The following is a 19,114-nucleotide window of genomic DNA, read 5'->3' as shown; positions in this document are numbered from 1 at the left end:
CAGCCTTCTTGCCCTTCAACAGGAGGAGAAAGCAACCTCTGGCCGCACAATAAGTGCTACTTAGCAATGACTAGAGGTGAGTTGCGATACATGTGACTTAGTTTGCTCTTCCTGTCACAGTGCTAAGGGACAGTATCAGCCTCGAAGGGTCACATGTGCTGGGCATTTCCAGTTATGGAGATCTCTCAAAGTTACAACCGGATAGAGAGGGGTAGCAGATGAGTGGTCGCTGGGGATAAAGGAAGGGAAGGGCTTATGTTTGTGTAGACACAGAAAGGAAGGAGTTCTTCTGTAGTGATGGGTCTGTTCTGTATGTCACTCATGGTGGTGGCTTTATGAATTCATGGTTTTAACAATTGTTATCATAAGTACACGCAAAGATAATGGCATATGAGCATATGCCAAAACTGTGACATCTGTATTGTATCAGAGAGCACAGCACCAATCACCATTTTGGCTTCAACATTGCCTTGTTGTAGGGTCACATTGGGGAAGCTGGACTGTGAGTGTATGAAAACTTTACCTACTGTATTTTCAGCTGATTTTGACTCTATAATTCTTGAAAACTAAGGTTACTATATATATATGTGTATCCATGAGATTATATGTTATATATATACTAACCCATGAAATATAATATTTATTTATTTATTTATTTATTTATTTATTTATTTATTTATTTATACATGACATTCAATGGATAGGTTGTAAGCCAGAAAGAAGAGAGAAAGGTTCCAAGATGGCTTAGTGGATAAAGGCACTTGCTATGCAATCTCAGTGACATGAGACTGACGCCCAGTTTTCCTCTGATGGCCACACGTATGCTGTGGTACACACACTCACACACATACAAGGAACCCACACACAATAATGGTAAAGATGTTAGAAGAGGAAAGCTGAAAGAGTGATTTGGGAAAACTATCCGAATTTAATTAGCTCAGCGAAATGAAGAGATTTAAACATAAGCATCAGAGGACTAGGGGACAAGGTGAGATGCCCAATGTAAGTTTAATGTGGTTGTCATTGCTGTTGCATAGACCCCAGGCCGGCCTCAGACTTGTTATGTGCCTGGGGATGACCTTGAACTTCTGGTCATCCTGTGTCCACTTCCTGAGGGCTGGGATTAGGGCTGTGTGTTACCAGACCCAGTTTCTGCAGCGCTGGGGCTTGAACCCAGGCCTTTGTGCAAGCTGGGCAAGTGCTCTATCCACTGAGAGACATCTTCAGCCCCACTGATGACAGTTTATAAAGAATAACTAGAAAGAATAAAGGAAAGAGAATATTTCAATACGCAATGGCTGAGAAACTGATCTGTTGAAAAATACAACTCTGAGGATTTAAGAAGCGCAGCCATCTATAAACAGAATAAACAATAAACCAATTTGTAAACATAGTGACTAAAGACTAAGAAAGGAAAAGAGTTTAGAAACAGCTAATCATAATTTTCTTTTCAGTGATAGATCCAGCACCTGGTTATTCTCCTGTGTCTACCTTGAACTCCCTGAGCCAAATGCACTGAAACCCAGATGGCGGTAATAGCGCTGATAATTAGGGGGAAATCACAACACACCGTGGACTGTGAGAACAGTGCGGTGTCGGGAACAGGGCTCGAGCTAGGTGGGAATTTGAGAAGCGCATGCCAGGCCGCGGAGCGTCACTTAGCTTGTGTCCAGCTAAAAACAATAAGTAAACCCAGCTCACTGATTCCACAGACCCCGGCCCTGGTACCAGTTCACCTAAGCTGTGGCGTGCGGAAGGGCACGGTCTCCGTCCAGGCCTTCCCTCTGTAACTACCAGCGCAGCACTGAGCTGAGAAAACAAATCAGCACAGCGAATACCACACAGTCTGGTCTATCTCCACCTCTTGTAAGTAGTGGGAACAACTTCGCAGCCTCTCGGGCAGTTCTGCGGTGACAGAGCACAGAGCAGTAGGCTCTCTGTTTGAAAGCTCAGGTTCTCGTTCAGATTGTCTTTGCACCTCATCTTTAAAATGCCTAAAAATGGAAGCACCATGTGCTGTTTATCTTGTGAGAAGTAGGGTGCTATCATGTCACAGTTCACCAGCGTATATTTTATCAGCATAAGCTGCAAGGAGAAGGAAACCATTGATCCATGTATTTTCCACCCAAATGTGCTGGGAGTGGCCATGGTCAAGCCAGAGAAGGTGCTCCCCAGGAAGAGGCTGTAGAAGAATCAGCAGCAGCCTGTTGAGTCCTTGGGGAATGAGTACAACAGACTTGCACAAAAGCAGACACACTTGCACGGAGCATGCACTTCAGAGTGTGTAAGAAATGGATTCCATGCACAAGAACTACCCAAGGAGCATGGATATGTGTATGTGGGTGCAGGTACCTGTGGGGTCCAGCAGGGAGCGCTGGTCTCCCTGGAGCCAGAGCCATAGGCAGCTGTTAGCCATCTTGCTTGGTTGCTGGGAACTGAACTTAGGTTCTCTGCAGGAGCAGTTTGTGCTCTTAATTGCTGAGCAATCTCTCTAGCCCCCTCCTTCCTTTTCCCCTCTTCCTCCTTCCTATCTTGGTTCTTGGGATGGAACTCAAGGCCTCAAGTACTCTATAATTGAGCTATATCACCAGCCAAACCAGAGGTGACCAGATTTTTTTTTCCTAATTTAGTTGCAAATGCTAATTGGTTAAAATAATATAGCTCTTGTAACATTTTCACATGTGTATAACTATACTTTGATCACACCCTGCTCCCCCATTGCCTTGGCTGTACTTTTCTCTATTCCCCCTCATTCTCTTCCCAAACACCTTGGGTGGATTTTTTTTTATAAGCAAAGGTTTGAGCTACAATTTACAAGAGAGATACATACACAAGGCTGTCCCGTCATTATACTGACTGGCAGTCAACTTATTGTCTGCTCATCTTAGACTTTCACGGGCTCCTCCTCTCTTCTTTCTACCTCTCCCTTCATTTATTTCAACCATAAAAACCCTTCCAAAGCCTACCATTAAGGAAAAGCCATGAGAACTGGAAAAATCACTGGCAAACCCAAGGAATGGCTAGAAATTCTGACCAGCCAATAAGCGCGGATAAGGCTCATCATCGCGCCCCGCGCCAATAACCTACAGCTGGCTGACAGGCTGGCCGCCTTTGAGAAGTAAACACTACGGCAATGAATGCTCTAAAATGACAGGAAAGTATCTCATCCCCCCAGGTTCCCAACAGATGGTTCTCGTCTGGTTTTCCCAGGCTTACAGGACTGCCCAGGTCCATCCTCGCTCGAGTTACACAAATCCCCAGGCTGTTTATTTCCACGCTCCCTGCAGCTGTTAGATTTCAGCTACGTAATTGCCTTTTCTTCCAGATGTCTCACTTGTCAAGGGACCTGGTCACAGGCTCTCACACTCAGGGGGAAAACCAGGATGACTCTTGTGTTCTGTTCTTTTGATTAATGTCGTAGTTACTTCTAGTCCTGATCAAAACTTTTTTCAAGGATACATTTCTACAGACCGTCAGCATGAAGTCTGTAGCGTTAATGAGAAAATGCGCCACGAACTCCATCACAGCAATTTAAAATTATCTGGAGCAAGGGATCTTGAGACCCGTTCAGGACTGGCTGTCATCAAAGCAGTGGGCAGGCGCTGAGTGTTCTCTGTCTCTCCGCTCTCAGAGCATCCCCCAGTGATCTTCAAGTAGCCATATGACTGACAGAGTGGTACTAACAGCCCATTTTACAGATAAGACAGTTAGAATGTAGGAGAGCCCCACCATGAATGCGGACGCCCGTGTTCCAGAGCCTGCCTGTGAAGTTCTACTCCACGCCCGCTGGAAAACGGTCTCTTCCCACACAGATGTGTTTGAGAAGCTTATCATCCTACACACTTCATTCTAGTTGAAGGAGTAAGTGAGAAAGACAGACACCTCCTTTTCCCACTTAGTCCTAGCCCCCTGCCAGCTCCCTGTCGCCTTGTTCTATTCTCCCCCATCACAATAAACAGGAGAAGTCCTCGAAGGGTGCCCAGCTCTGTGACAGCCACTCTCCCAACGAATCTCTGCCAACCAAACAGCTCTGGTCTCTGCTTCCTAGGTGCCTACGATCTGAACTTGGAACAATACAAGGAGGCATAGGACAAGAGCATACAGCCATGAAAGAAAAACAGAGTTTATATCAGGTTTAACAGACAATCTATGAGATTTAAGATGTGTAACCTGCAAGTCCAAAGTCAAAAGGATTTGTCTCCTTTTGGGGACACTGTGAGACGGCCCTGCATCTGGGACGCTGTGAGATGGCTGTGCATTTGGGGTGCGTGGGTTAAGCATCCTACAGTTTTATACATCTTTTCCCTTCCTCCAGGCAATTTCACTGTAATTTCCCGCCTCCCTTTAACTCGCCTTCCTCCTTCGTGTCTGTTTTTACCATGCTGGTCCAGACAACAGTCCACTTAAGGCCCCGAGTGGACCACTTGTCTTAGAACTGCCATTTGCACTTCATCAGCTGAGCGGAGCACAGGCCTGACCGCCCTGATCGGCAACCATCCACGGCTCCAAGCGCATCGCTCTGCAGCTGCTCACAAACCTGGCTTCAGCGGCTGCTCCCGTTTTATCTCCGCTGTGCTGATGTGCTCTGTGAGGAAGAGGAAGAGAGTGAGCCGCCAGAGGAGCCGGGAAATGGGAAACATGGTCATGCTTTAGTGGGGGAAGTCGGGGCAGGCAGAACAGAATGTGGATGACAATGTGACGTGATCCATCAAGACCCTGAAGAGCATGAGGAAAACTACCGAGGTCACCAGCCAGAAGAGGCCCAGAGGAGAGCTTCAGTGAGCAAAGGACAAAGCCTAACTGGGCCTCTTCAGACAATGGAGGTGACCAAGTACGCCATTGCTCTTGGCTGCCACAGTTGATTTAATTAAACAGGACCGGTTCTGGGGGTGTTCAAAGACCATCCTCCACCAACCAGGGAATTCATGCTTTTAAAGTCATTTTCACCACAGTCTTACGAAGGAGAACCCCCACTCATTTTCCTACCCATTCCTAGACATTTCACAGTTACAGTGAAAGCTCGGCTGGGCTTGGTGCCTGCAGTCCTAGCTAGTTGAAAGTTTGAGTCTGGAAGATTGCAGGTTCAAGGCTAACCCAGGCAACTTAGTAAGACTATAAAGGAAAGGCTGAGGATGAGTCTTTGTGGTTGAGTGCCTGCCTAGTTTGTGAGGCCTTAAATATAATTCCAGGACAGAAAGCAAACTTGAAACCCAGGACTGAGCACAGTGGTATAAGCCTACGCTTCTCAGCATTCAAGAGGAGCGAGGAGATGGCGGTGATGTGCTTGAAGCAGCCTGGGTACAACAGAATCTGGAGAAATACTGCAGCTTTGTAAGATACACAGAAAGAAGTCATTAGGGTGTGAGTTCCACTGGGGCTGGAGCCATCATTCATGCCCCTGCCGTCTCTGCCTACATCACAGCCTGGATAGGTGGAGGCCGCTCTGGACAAGCAAGGAGTAAGAGAACGGAGCCAGTGTCAGAATCAGGTCCTGGTGACTTCTGCGTCCATGCACCTCCAGGTTAAGACAAAGAAACAAAACACTGCTTCTCACTAGACTCATGTCAAGGCAAGAGACTGTCCTCGTACCAGCGGGTTTAGGTTTATCTTGAAGAACAAGAAAGGAGCAGTGTTAATGAGGCGGGGGCTTCAGCAAAGAGCAACTTCATTCTGCAAACTACCTTGCTGATAAATCCACCAATCAAGTTGATCTAAGCTGAATTCATCTTTTAAGAAGCTTTACTCTTGAGAGCATGTATATTGCAAAGCTTACCAGCAATAAAGTATGTATGAAATTTAAGAAATATATTTCAGGAAGGAAGTATGCCACACCCATCCCAACAGACGACTGTGGCCAACTTGTTTCAAATTATAGGAGACAATTTTTTATATGTTTTTCTGGAGAAAATTATTTTGGTAAGGTGACATTCCTGCATTTTTATGTCAGAAAATGAATTCATGAGAAAGAACATCATTTGTAGCTAATTATCAGAATGTGAAAGGAGACGCGAATCTAACCTCTTTCGGACAGATTTTTTTTGAGACATTTTAAAGAAAAAAAATCTGAAAAAGGCATTTTCCTAATAAGGAAAATTTTTGCTACATTCTTTTTCTATTTATGTTTTTTAATTGTTTTGACGATGGGGCTTCTTTCCTTTGGCCCAAATTGAGCTATGGGCGGCGAAGCTGGGTGGTCCTCTGAAAGCTCGCGGAAGGAAACAAACTTCATCTCTGTCTCTAGTTAGAGGAAGGCTGAGGGTAAGCTAGGCTTTGCAAACGTCAGCTTTCCTGTCTGTCAACCAGCTCCATGATCCACTGTGGAGGTTAGTTTAAAAGATAAAAGGAGACAATTATAGATTTTAAATCATTTGGTGAGAAATCTAAACTCATTACAGACATGCAAAATATTATCAGCTCCCCTCTCCTAAAAGGTGCTTCTTTGATCCATTCCATCAGAAAGATCTCAGGCAGTCAAAGCTGCCCCGCGTAAGTTTTCTTCCATGTCCTCCTCAGGAGGCAGGATTGAGCCACTTCTCAAGACCGCTGCAGGCAAGACTCCCCTAAGTACTGAGGTAGGAAGTCTGTCTTTGCTCATCTTGGAAGCTCTTGGGTGTCAGTGATCCCTGAGCCTCTGAATGCCTGCGAAGCTTCGAAGCTTCTGGAGCCCTTATTCCCTGCAGATCTGAGAGTAGGGCAGGGATTCCAGTCGTCTGTTTGTCTGTTCCCATAGGAAGATTTTAAAAAAGAACATCATGGCCAACAGACTAGGAAAGCCACTGACATCTGCACTCTGGTCTGTGACTTTTTCAGAGAGATGAGGCGAGGGTACAGCGCTCCTCTGGGCCCCACAAGGTACTCAGAGGGGCTTAGACTCAGGCCTGACTCACACTCAGCCAGTTACTGTCCTGCTGCTGTGTGCAATGAGTCTGCTTCCTTTCTCCAGCCCTGGGCTAACTCAACCAGGGCCTTCCTGATCAGCAGGACCCTTAAGCTATTTGGTGCACAAGTGCAGATGTAGCCAACCAGAGGGAGAAGATAGACAGATACTGGGAATTCCCTCCCGCGAGGGACTAGGCTCACATCTGAGGATTACCTGGAGAAAGATAATGGTCTATGACTATGTTCTCCAGTCGCCAAAATAATAAAAACAGTTGGGGCTGGAGAGATGGCTCGGCCATTAAGAACTCTAGCTGTTCTTCCAGAGGACCCTGGTTCAATTCCCATCACCCACAGGGCAGCTCACAACTGTCTGTAACTCCAAGATCTGGCACCCTCACATATGCAGGCAATTACCCATGCACACAAAATAAAAAGAAATCATTTAAAAATAACAACAACAATAATGAAACAGTTACAATCTCCCCTCTATTGTGTGGGGTGTGTTTCAAGACCCCCATCTGGAACCTCTGAATGGCACTAAGCCTTGCACCCGTCACACTTCATTCTGACCACAGACTCCAGCAACCTCGCCTGCTAACTCCTCCTTTCTGTCCTCGTCAAGTCAAGAGCTTTCACCTCACTTAGGAGAACCACTTGACCGTTTCTCCTGGGCAAGTCTGAATTACAGGCATCACTTCTCAAACTTTGGAGCCATTATTAAGCACCTTGGGCGCACGTACCTTATAGTCTGAGACCACCCATCTGCAGAGCTAACAGCTAATGGGCAGCCTATAGTGTGGCTATGCTGGATAAAGATGATTAGTATCCCAGAAGAGATGGAAGGCCGTGGTGTGTTTCATTATACCACACAATTTAAAACATACGCATTGTTTACTTCTGGAAATTTCCACTTAATATTTTCAAACTATAGTTAACTATGGTCAGCTGAATTCATTGTCAGTTAAACCGTGATAGGGAGGGTCCTTTCGATATATCATCCCATTCTTCAGAGCAGTTAACCCTTCCTCTTCTGGACCATCCTTTGCAGGTGAGCCAGCTGAGGCACAGAGCCTATACGCAAAGCATACATCGAGTACTTGGTTTTCAGATGTTGGGCACATAACGCCAAGTTGCTAAAGAACATGCGGCCAAATAGCTTCCTCAATTCACTGTGGCCACAGAAGTAACCGTAGTCCTGCTTCCTTGAGGTGTCAGCCTATATTCATTCCCCTGTGCAGTCAGTCAGTACCAAAGCTGTGCACACCTACTATGTGCTGGGCACTGTGCCAGTGCATGAGATGCACTGGGCCTTAGGTACCTGGTTCCTGTCCTGCTTGGCAGACACCTGGCCAGGGTAGAGAAGCTGTTTGCCCTCTTCAAGAAGCCGCGTCCCATTCTAACACCGTTCTGCAAGGCCCTGGTTGTCTTCTAACTGTGTCAGAAATATGGTAGTAGTGTATCTAGGTGATTTTTCTTTTCATTCGAGGACAAAAGCATTTTCTTTGTTAGAGGAAACGCCGGTTCTGAAGAGATGAGATCATTTATAGATGGCACGAATTTCCTGTGCCTTCCAAAGTGGGTACCCCCTAAGGTTTGGCCCCTGGCATTGCATGACACACACCAGTGAAGGTTGAAAGGGGGTTGGCTGTGCGCGGGGGTGCGTCAGAGCCTCTCCCAGATCCAGCCACATCACGCTGCGTCAGCTGCCCACGCGTTGCTTAGGCTGAGGACGTATTTCTCTGACCTCCTTTACCGGATTGTGCGTGCGGTGTGTGTAGATTTGATTACTGCGTGCTGGATGGCATTGATTCCTGCCGCGGCAGGAAGCTGCGTGCTGTGCGCAGGCGCCCTCTGCCGCTGAACTCGGAGGGCTTAGCTGCCCCCCAGCTCCATCTGTTGACTACTTCGGGCAACTGTCTCTGGCTCTCTGAGCGCCCTTGGTCCGGAGGCTCTGACTCTTGTAGCTTTGTCACTCCAACATTAATTCAGGGATAAATTACGCATGACTAATCCTTGCATTGCAGACAATGTAATGTAGACTTTGTCTTTAATATTCAGAAAGGAAAATATGGATGCCTTTATTTCTTATTCATGCCAAAGAGGCGGGCTATGTGCCTCAGGCTCCAGATAGGAAAATGAATACTGCTTGTCACCTCTTCTTCTGGGGACAATGAAACCTCTTTAGGAGTCTGTTTTTGTCCTTCCTTGCTTCATCCACCTTCATGGTGTCCCCCAAACTCATTCATCTCCCAGCCTTTGGCATATTCCCCCACAGCACTAAAATGACTGCTTTGTTGCTTAGTGTGTGTGTGTGTGTGTGTGTGTGTGTGTGTGTGTGTGTGCGTGTGTGTGCGCGCGTTTCTTTCTGTAGTTCTCCCAGAATATTATCCTGGTTTTTGCGGTCAGATTTCAAGCCAAGCAAACGTTTTGATGCACAAGTGGACAGGTGTCTAGCAGCCTTAACCCCCGCTATTCTACAGTAAACAGGTACCAAGAACGGAGATGGAATTTTTCTTAATTTGCTTTTAGGTCAAACTTAACCTTGGCGGTTTGGATGGACAGACAGAAGACGGGTTACACAACAAGAAAGTCTTGGCCTGTTTCCACCCCATGGCATTTCAGAAACGCTCTTCCCTTCCATCCTGGAAGTCACCCAGCCTGCAGCACCTTAGCACTCGTTCCTTCCTGGTTACCAGTGAGCTGTGGCCTCAGTTAGAGCAACCAGACCGCCGCTCGCGCCTTTTCCAAAAATGGATTCGGACCACCCAAGTCTCACGGTATTTATAGAATTTTAATAGCACCTCTCAGCAGTACTCAGGGACCGTCTCCTGGGCAGACATTATAGATATGAATAACTCTTAAAAAAATATGTAGGTGAGTGAACGGTGGCCATGGAGAAGCTTCAGGTTGGATTTCTTGAGACATCTGACTGCACTGAGCCCTTGTACTGCCTCACCCTAAGATCTGCCTCTCCCTGTCCGTCAGATTGGATCTACTCATTGCTTAGAAACACAGCTGCAGACTCTGACATGGGACGGCAGGAATACCTTACAAGAGGTGGCCTGGCCCAGGGAAAGGGCACAGTCTTTGAAGTTGGTTGTGTATGGCTTTTAATTCCAAGGCCCTTTCTGGAATGACGCCCACGGTGAGGGAGTCATTGACTTGCTTGGTCCCTCTTTTGCTCAGCTGCAGTATAGGAAAATGAGGAGCGACAGCTGGATCTCGCTGGGAAAATCAAGTGACCGCAGGAACACCAAGGGCCTGGCACACGCACCCATCCTTTTCGTGTGTATTTCTTGTTGCCTGTGTTAACATGGTTAACGTCACCGTATTACCAGGTTCATAACAGGTAACACCAATACATGCCATGCAGCTGATAAGGAGGAATGATTCAGGAAAGGTTTCCCTAACTGCGTTTGTGCGGTACCCATTGGTAGAAACGCTCCCCGATAGATGTAAGACGGAATGGGAAGGAGCCATTAATTAACCGCCATTTTGTGGCATAATGCACGTATCGGACCTTGTTTTGTGTTATAGCTATATGATACCTTCTCCTTAAACTATCTGTAATTTATTGAGCACTTACTATGGATTCCACTAGACACTATTCGTACAAAACACTACGGAGGAGAGAGACATGCACTACAAACCAATCTCAGAAATCAAGTGACTTACCAGCCTCGCAGGGCTGGTTACTGTGAGACCCCTGGTGATGTTAGCGGATGTGTGTGTTGTATGTGAACACCTTTCCAAGGGCTGCTCTTGTGTCTTCCACTGGTTTGTGAGTTAACAAGTGCCCTTTCCAGGCTCCTAATGAACGTTTCTTGGATGCACGAATCTTCCCTGTCACTGGGCTGCTGGTCAGTCACAGTGTGTCTTTGTGTATGGCCAGCAAAGTTGGTGGAAGAAATGCCCACCTGAAGCAAAGCCCACTTTGTTGAAACTGCCCTTGGAAGACGTCTGGACATCCATTCTGAATTCCGCAGGCCTCGTGCGGGTTCTTCTCGCTTACTGGTCTAGTCTGGGTCCTCTCTGTCTCCTCAACCTCCTGGTTTTCACTCACTGCACTGCGTCTGGCTCTGGAAGAAGACATTTCCAGTCTTCTAGGGCTCCAGGTCCAGCTGCATCCGTTCCTTCCTAATGAGAGCCCGTCGGCTCTTCGAGTCTTAGCTCTACGAGAAATTCCTAAAAGTATTCTCAGACCATTTTGGCTCTCTACCCCTGTGCAGCAAACCTCAGAACCTGACAGCTGAAATCAGCCACCGTTGACTTACTCGTTCGTGATCTGCAACGGGGTTGGGCTCATTTCTACCCCACCCAACACTGGACCAGCGTGGCCAGCTTTGGTCTTCACTCAGATCCGTCTGTTTACTGCCTTATCTTCTGGAGTCATTTTCTTAACGGGTCTCCCTTTTCTCAGATGACTCTAGCTTGTGTCAAGGTGACATAAAAAGAGCCACCGCAATGTCCTTTCTTTTACAAGTCCATTAATCAAAGAAAATCACAGGGTTAGCCCAGATGCCAAAGAAGGGGGAATGACCTCATCTTTTGGGGCGACGAGTGCTTAAGTCGTCAGTCGAGAACGTGCATGGTCGTTTTGCGGCTTTCTCTCCAGGAGCTCCTGCTCCATTCCTTGTACAGCACACCGCCCTCTTCTCTATAACACGAGGAGCAGAGATGGGCGCTTACTCCACGTCTGTCATGCCCTAGCCACCTTCCACAGCAGCCTCTACAAGAACCCCAGGGTCACCACTAACTACGCATATGGAGAGAATTCACAATTAAAGGAACAGGAGATGACCATACTGTATAGTCCAGACACACAGCATGCTGGACAAACTGTAGTGGCGTAAATTAATGCAGACAGATTGTAAAGAATATATACACAGCTTTAATGGGGGAAATTAGACTCACTGAACCACGGTCCCCGCGGAGGACAGGAAGCAGGAAGGGGCGCGCGGGAGCCCGCACGCCCGACTTATAAGTAAACCTTTGCTCGAGGCAAGCCCGCCCCCTAAGGGGGGCTGGCTTAACCCTACAACAAACAAGTTAGTACCCCTATACATTTTAATTCTAAATGATGTGTACATAGCCAGAGTGTCTATCCACGTAAGTGCAGGCTCTTGAGAAGGCCAAAGACATGTTTCCTCCTGGCACTGGAGTTGCGGGTGGCTGTGAGATGCCCGATGGGACTCAGACTCTGGCCCTGTGTGGAACAGTGTGTGTTCTTTACTGCTGAGCCATTGCTCCAGATCTTTCCCTTAAAAAATTTAGAATTTATTTTGAAAGAAGGTCTCATGTATACCATGCTGTCCTCAATCCTGCAACACATACAAGGTCTAAGGAAGACCTCAAACTTCTGATCCTCTTGCCTTCTACTAACTATGGTGAGATTCTCTGCCCACATCAGCATGCCTGCTTTATGTAGTGCTGCCAATCAAGCCCCGGACATCTTACATGCTAGGTAAGTGCTCTACCAGCTGAAGCACATCGCCACCCTGTATGTAGTTTTCTTTTCTTGGTGAGCATAAACTGGACACTGCAGTCATACGACTCTTCCCTGTCCTCTGAAAATATTGACAAACACCTCACGGAGACTGAAATTTAATAATCTCTGAGGGCATAGAAAAGCTTAAGTCTTTACAAGTGCTTGGAAAATTCTGACTCCTCAGGAAAAAGCAGAGATGGTGTTGCCAGCAATTTGTCTTAAAGTTGTCGCAACATGCCTTGTTTTTTGGTGCCTGGAAAGTCTTTGCTGCAATGTTAGAATAAATTGTCTTGCTGGTGTTTGTCTGTGAGTAGATGTTTTAGGAAAATGTTGGAAAATCCCTTTCCTGTCCCCATTTGTCTTTTCTTTCTTTCTTTTCCCCTTTGTATTAACAAAAACCAGAAAGGAATTTTTGAGAACTTCAAAACCAAATGTGGCCATGCAGCACTCATGGGAGTTTGTTTTAGAAGCTCATATTTTAAATATTAAACTAACTACAGACTTACAAGAATGACAGAAAACTTTTAGAACCAGAAAAAAAAAAGAGAGTGAGCGAGAAGGAGAAATCAATCAATGTGTGTTCCTTTTGATGTTGTTTTCCAAGGGGACAGAACAGGATGTGAGGCCCAGGGAAACTGGGTCCGTTTCAGGCAGAGCGGAGCTTGAAAAATCTGCTTCTGACCTATGAGTCATCTGATGCATTAACGCCAAATGTGCAGCCGGCCCTGGCTGCTGCTGTCTCTTCAATCTTTGTCCTGCTTGAGCAGCTGACCTGGGCCAGGGAGGATGACAAGCAAAGGCTGGGTTGCCACCATATCTGCACTGCGTTTCCCTCTGTATTAACCACGTGTAGGTGCCAGGAGTGCTCTCGCGAACCCCCAAAACCATGCCTGTGGGCATTTTCAAAACACAGGTTCGTAAGGATGAAATCCGAGTGGCTTGAACTCATCCCCCCAAATACACATATGTAAACACACACATCTACTTGTTTGCACATGTGTATACATATGTGAAGGATGTGTAGGACTCCCCTTTCCAGAAGGTTGAAAAACTGGTGTTGAGTTGGAAGAATGGAAGTAAGCAGAGCCTCATGACACAAACACGCAGTACTGTCTCTACACAGAGGGTGTTTCCCGTGTGGATTTCCAGGCCCGAGGCCAGCATATATTTCTTTATAAATACCTATGAACAATGTCTCTGGGCAACTCTCATGAACCCAAATCAACAAGTTCTGGAAGCAGAATAATGTCTCTAGTTTTAGTCCTTGCTACTCAGGAGAGTCCTCCTGTTCTAAAACCACCCGCGTTCCCACCATACACCTTCCCAGGAAAAGCAATAGCAACTTTTTCCACCACTAAAGAAGGAATAAATTCTTGTGCTCAATGTATTAAGTATCAGAGATAAAGAACTTCATAAAATTCCATCAAAAAGCACCATAAATTTGATAATCCTTCCATTTTAAAACTCATTTTTTAGAGGTGTTTTCATTAGCTCCTAGCACATCTGTCTCGGGATAGGTTGCTTAGCAACCTGCCACAAGTCAGCCTCATTCCTTCCTGCTCAGTTCTCTACCTCGGTTCCTAAAGTTTTTTTTCCTGTTTGCTGCTCTTGCAGCAGCAGGTTTTGAACACCTTGACTTGCAAGGATGGCTTGGAAATGCTTTGGGGAGAGATTGAGTAGTCCTTGAAGGCCAGTGCCATCTGAAGCGGGGCTGTGACAAGATCCTGGCTGGATGCTGTGAAGGGACTGGGAGAGAAGCTCATGAATCACACAGAAACCAGAGGACAGTGCACACTCACGACAAGCAGCGTCGGGCTGTGTGGGCTCGGGAACACTCGGGCCAGTATGCATCAGGCCCAGGGTGGGGCCCCTGAAGAAGCAGTAGTCAGGAGAAACCCTGTAAGTGCTAGGTGGGTGGGCACAGGCTGAAGGGTCCAGTGCTCCCAAAAGTCTGCTACTCCTCCAGGATCTTCCACGAGGCCTGTCCCCAGACACAGGGGCTTCTTCAATGACCAAGTCACTTCCTTTGAATCAAAAAGCTTGTCAGGAAGTTGGTGCATTGGGATGGCTCCAGATGATGTCCCCAGATGTCTACGGTGCTGCCATTCTCCCGCAGGGCTGCTTCACGACTCAGACTGAGCCACATGGAGCTCCACTTCCCACAGGCCACATGAGCAGTGGTCCTTGGCTGCAGAAGCAGAGTAATCCTTGGGAATTCTATACGCATGCGTCTGCCCAATGAATGCAACTTGTCTTCACCTGGGGAGGATGAAACCACACCTTAGAGGTAAAGCAAGATGAAACTAAGACCCGATGGTAAGCCAGGCAGCTCTCAGGCCAGCCTTCTCCCTGACTGGGTTATATGAACTATTCAATACTCCATTTTTGAATAATCAAGTTCCAGCTGGGCCTCTACAACTTGCAATTTAGGGAGCCCTGTGAAGTACTGTATTGCTAGGGAGCCCTTGTGGCATTGCTGTGTTGCTAACTCAAGCTTTCGGACAAGAGAATGGGAGCTTAGAGTTTAGTTGGATCCCTCATCAACACTCACGCATGCACACACACGCGCGCGCGCACGCGCGCGCGCGCGCGCACACACACACACAGATGCAAGGAAGGCTTTCAACCTCCATTTGTTTGGACTTTGAGGTTAGTTGGCTTTTTATTTTATTTATAGAGTTTCGCTCTCCAACTAGTCCTATAACCGTCCTGGCAAGAATGAAAATAGTTGAGAAACACGTGTACCCTCCTATTGGTTACCAGTCTACTGAGACAATATTTCTAAAGAAATTGGAATTTTGTCAGGAATCCCGTGGTGGCAGAAGAAAAAGGCGTTAGCCTGGTGCTAGCCAGAGAGGAAACTTGTCTCCCATGAAGGATTTCCCACAGTACTGACAACTTGTCAGAGGAGCCTGAGAGTGTTAGTGAACAAGACCATGCCTTGACCAGCCTCTGTAGCTATGGACTCTGCTTGGTCTTGGTTTAAACCTAAGCCTCATGCTAACAGCCTAATGAGAGACTTGGGGTGGGTGAGTCATTGGGTCCTTTGTTCTTCTCAATGTGACCTCATTGAATAAATCTCCTTTTTCTTCTTATCACTATTATGTGTTTGTTTAATTGGATTATAGAAGACAATGACAAAGCCTGGCTTACGAAGGCTGCCAGGGTCGAGCTCTGATGCCCAGTAACTCTGGTAGAGTTCCATGATTGCCGCTTTCAAGAGGAGGCAGGCAGGCAAGCTTGATTCTCCGCACCTTACCCACAGCCCTCAGTGAAGCCATCTGTGACATTGTCCAATGCCCAGTGCCATGAAAAGCAGACCTGCTCATTTTACAAATGCTCTCTGGCTTCTCCAGATGGTGGCTCTTCTGCTGGCTCCAGTTTCCCCAGCGTTGGAAGTCACAGTCCAGTCATTTCTCAACCTGTCTCGTAAGGAGTAAACAGACTGTGTCTGGGAACACAGACCCTTATTATGAGGGTGGGAATGTGGACTCACAGTGTGCTGAGGGCTCCCACGCTGTACGGAGCAGACCACGGCTTCATTAAGATGGGGGTCACAGCGGTTACAACCCTGAGAGATCACAGTAGCTGCTCTCATGTGTGAGCAGATGTTTGACACATCTGGACATTTGGGGGGCTGGGAATCGAAGAGGAGAAGTAATCACACTCTGTCCTTTGGCCTGCTCACCTCTTTCCTTGCACACTCTAAATCAGTGGCCCCTACTCTGCCCCTCCCAGCAGGTCACTGCTACAGCGTACGAGGGACTAAGGCAACTTCCCAACAGTACACGGAGGGACAGCTGATGCTTCTGTTTGAACCCAGATAGTATGGCGGGGCGGAGGTGGGGGGGGGGCTGTGCTTGTCGGTATTTTACTCTGCAGTCTGAGTAAAGACATTGCTTTAATGCTGGCCCATCTACAGCCACAGGTGACAGTCAGGCCTGTTGGACTCGTGTGTGTGTGTGTGTGTGTGTGTGTGTGTGTGTGTGGTGTGTTTCTGTTATTGTTCTTTTATATCAGTCTTACATCACTTGACAAAATGCTTTCGAAGAGGAATTAAATGAGAACTCTCGGGCACGAATTGAAACACTTGTGATTTTAATAGCCTTTCCTCCCTATTGCCTCATCTTGCTAATACCAACCATGTGCCATATTTGAACACAACCTTTTCTATGCATGGTGCTCATGGGGCTTGTTCAAAGGGCATCAAAGTCCAGATGTGCAAATTCACACAGCATCGGGTCCTTCTAGAGTGGGTGTCACAGTCTGCAGGGGACCCCCAGGTATCAGAAGCTTCTGTTGCTCTTTCTGTGTATTCTTCCCTTGGCTTCTCTTCTTATCCATCGAGGCGGTATTTACTTTAGAACCAGACCTCTACCACGCTCATACGTACCTGTCAGGGGCATTCCTCAGCCAACAGTATAGTATAGATTGTCTTATAAATGCATCAAGAGTTCAAGGGGGCTAGAGATGAGAAGCAGATTCTGCTGTTAAAACCAACAAACCACTAGAACGAGTTCCAGAGGCATCCAGGGAAAAAAGTAATTCTCTGCATTGAAAAAAAAAACCACCCTCATGGTCCCACAGCGCACATGGTAAACGCAGACTCGCGGATGCTCAGGGTTTGAGAATGATGACAGTCGAGTGCTCAGACCTAGATATTTACCCTGCTACCTCTAAGGCTCAGGGAACATAAGGACAGCTGTAGAGGGAGCCTAAGCCTGAAGACAGGGAAAGGGCTGAGAAATGCTATCTCCTGCACATGGTCCAGCCACTGCAACCATGAACTTACAGCAGCTTCGGGTATCCTCACTGGGCCTGAGCCAGACTGGCCCTGTCAATAATCCGTCAATGACGGGGAAGGGGTCATGAGGCCCTCAGCCTCTGCTGCACTGTGGCTGAAGACAGGGTCACTATCCTCAGTGGACACTCACTGGTGAGCCCAGTAATCCCTATAGGTAGATCCAAACCCATGACCACAACACAAAGCAGAGACACGGAAGTGGAAAAGAGAATTTGTTGAAATAGGAGCGGCGGGGCTGCGTCCCCAACACCCCGGCCGCTTGGCTAGCTCATGCCCGAAATAACAACACACAAACTGTATTCATTTAAGAACTGCTTGGCCCATGAACTCTATCCCTTACAGGCTAATTCTCGCACCTGGACTAGCCCATTTCTAATGATGTGTGTAAGCACCCCAAGGTGCGCTTACCGGGAAGAGTCTAGCCTCCGTCCATCCTGGTGTCTCTGCTCCAGAGAGCAGAGCTGTTGGGTCTCTCCGGGAGCAGAGCAGAGTCTGACCTCACTTCCTCTTCCGCCCAGCATCCTATTCTGTTTACTCCTCCCACCAATGCTTTAACCTATCAGGCCAAGCAGTTTCTTTATTGCTCAGCCAATGAAATCAACAGATTGATATGACACTCCCACATCAAGAATTTGGGGGGGGGATTGACAGGGGTGGGGCACAGATAAAAGAGGTGAGCGTGAAAGCAAATAGAATCCATTAGCTACATCTATGAAGGTGCAGAAAAAATTATTTAGAAATTAACGTTTTCATATTATTAAGCACAAAGCAGAGACATTTGAGGTAATTAATATATATGCCTACATTTCATGCAATTTGCATAGACTAAGTAGTGCACCATAAATTTTATATATTTATCAAATGGTGTAAAGCTTTGGTACATGTTTTGCAGGTTTGAAATACTGAGTTTAATCCTCACATCTTTCAAAGTGCAGCAAATCAGGTAATAGCCAATCCTACAATTTTAATACTAGATTATACATGGCTGAAGAGAAAATTGGCAAAATGTAATGAGAGACAATGAACTATTAGAATTTAACACAGAAAATCCAAAGGAAATTAAGGACCCCTATGGATCCAAGGAGAAGATCTAACAGAGCTCTTGAATATCGAGAGAAAGGGAAACAGGAGCAGAAGAAACGTCTGAAGAGACTGCGGGATGATGGCACCATGCAGATCGCCACTGTTCAGTCTTTTCCTCAGTCAGCCGGCCAGGGCACCCAGAGGTCCTCTAGGGGGCAATGTTGCCTAGTCAGGTACAACCAGAGCCGGTCAGTGCCCAAAAATGCCTGAATGCTCTCAGCCAGCATGAGAGGAAAGGATCCCCGATGTGACAGCGAGAGAGGAAGAGAGAGAAACCTGGAACGACTCTTAGACAGAGAAGCAGGTTCTGCGTGTCTGGAGCTCAGAAGCGTGAGCAGATGATCACAAGGTGGCAAAAAAGCAGGCGGCACTAGAGAGCAAGAACCTTCGAGCCAAGCGGACGTGAAAGCCTCACTCTCGGAGCTCTGTCGGCTATTACAGCATTTCACAGTGTGGTGATACAGCCAGACTTGGCTGTCGGGAACTGCAGGGGCAGGGCTGGAGATCTAACTGCAGAGGGGAGTGTGTGTAGGGTCTGCCAAAGAAACCCACCCTGGCCCTGAAACCAGAGCCAGTGAAAGAAACCAACCAATCCCTGAGTAGGAAAATGAATCAATCCCTGAGCAGAAAACCGACCAATCCCTGAGTGGAAATCTAGCCAGTCTGAGCTAGATCTGACCAATTCCCACTCCGGACATCTTCTCTCTGGAAAACCGCCTCCCCTAAGCCCTATAAAAGCCCGGCATCTATTCTGTTTGCTGCTGCCTTCTCCAGCCTGGCAGAGGCCGCCACTCTCCTGTACTCTTCCCTCCCAATAAATCTCCTGAATGTGGTTTGGTGAGACCTTCTTTCACCAGAAT

At 47.1% G+C, this 19,114-nt stretch overlaps 1 long non-coding RNA gene across 1 annotated transcript; it reads right to left on the bottom strand.

The window, feature by feature from the left end:
* Positions 1-11,863: 11,863 nt before the first annotated feature.
* LOC126515839 (uncharacterized) lies at positions 11,864-18,064 on the bottom strand. The gene is made up of 3 exons (XR_007595931.1): positions 17,580-18,064; positions 15,864-16,004; positions 11,864-14,626 (listed from the first exon to the last, which is right to left on the bottom strand). It is a non-coding gene; the product is annotated as an uncharacterized lncRNA (long non-coding RNA).
* Positions 18,065-19,114: the final 1,050 nt, after the last annotated feature.

The sequence above is a fragment of the Alexandromys fortis genome, unplaced genomic scaffold (assembly GCF_014885135.2).
Source record: "Alexandromys fortis isolate MF-2015 unplaced genomic scaffold, M_Fortis_MF-2015_v1.1 scaffold_18, whole genome shotgun sequence".
In the NCBI taxonomy this organism is placed as follows: domain Eukaryota; kingdom Metazoa; phylum Chordata; class Mammalia; order Rodentia; family Cricetidae; genus Alexandromys; species Alexandromys fortis.
Note: the sequence above shows the minus strand (reverse complement) of the source record. Positions and strands in the feature narration are given on the sequence as shown.